This window comes from Myotis davidii, unplaced genomic scaffold (genome assembly GCF_000327345.1).
Source record: "Myotis davidii unplaced genomic scaffold, ASM32734v1 scaffold958, whole genome shotgun sequence".
NCBI lineage: Eukaryota > Metazoa > Chordata > Mammalia > Chiroptera > Vespertilionidae > Myotis > Myotis davidii.
The window spans coordinates 873,975-875,322 of NW_006289714.1; positions in this window are offsets into that span (position 1 = coordinate 873,975).

Here is a 1,348-nt window from a genome sequence, read left to right on the forward strand (position 1 = left end):
TGTGTGTGTCAGGGTAGCCTGGTGTGACTTGGGGGTAGAGTGCTCTCCTTAGGCAAGCAACAAGATCTTAAACATCTTATTTTTTTATTATTATTTTTTCATTTTTTGCTCTTTTTGTTAAGATCTTAAGCATTTTAAACTCTAATAGCAGAATATGTTCATTGTTCAAATTCTCAAAAAATACAGAAGTATTAATAGACTATCTAAACAAGCATTCAAGTTGGAATATGTTAGTATTAATGTTTTTCTATTAATATAAGTGTACATTATAGAAGGAATTTCGTAGTAATAACTTGAATAATTACAATTGTTAGAAGAAATACCTATCAACTACCTACTACATGTGCACCTCCACTTCCAGGCCTTTCAGAACAACAGGAAGAACTTAGAAGTTCATAAGGGCCTTTATCATCTCTCTTGGAGATAAGAAAGTCCTAAATTTTGGATGCTCAGATACCTTTTTGGGTTACTTTCTCTCTTTACTCACACCCTCTGTCATCCCCTACCAGTTAGTAGGATAAACAAAGAGACTTTATTTTATTTTGTTTTAAAAATGTTTACACCTTATTAAATTGCAAGACAGAAATTCCAACAAAGGGGTGAGGTCTGTGATTGGTTTTTTAAAAAAATATATTTTTATTGACTTCAGAAAGGAAGGGAGAGGGAGAGAGAGAGAGGGAAACATCAACAATGAGAGAGAATCATCAATTGTCTGCCTCCTCATGCCCCTCACTGCGGCTTGAGCCTGCAACCTGGACATGTGCCCTGATTGGGAATTGAACTATGACCTCCTGGTTCATAGGTCAGTGCTCAACCATTGAGCCACAACGCTTGGGCTCAGGAGACTTTATATAATCTTCCTACAAAAGTGTTGGAAAAACAGACAAGTATTTAGTAGGTCAGCCCTTAAGTTTAAAATTTGACTGATCCTCTTTCTCCCTATATTCTGATTCCATGCCCATGCTCAGGTTTGTCCTGCAGGAGGTATTAGCACTGAGCAGTCCTGACAGGCTCAACTTCCACAGCGGCTTCTTCACCTTGGCCGTAAAAACAGGAGTCTTGAAAGTACTTGAAAGTGCATTCATGTTAGGTGCATACAAGTCCTTTCATGGCCCTACTTTTTGTTGTTGTTAATCCTCACCCGAGGATATTTTTCCATTGATTTTTTTAGGGAGAGTGGAAGAGAGAGGGAAAGACAGAGAGAAACATCGATGTGAGAGAAACACATCAATTGGTTGCCTCCTGCAGGAGCTCTGACCGGAATCAAACCCAGGACCCTTTGGTCTGCAGATCGATACTTTATCCACTGAGCTAGACTGGCTAGGGCTCATGGCCCTATTATTATTAC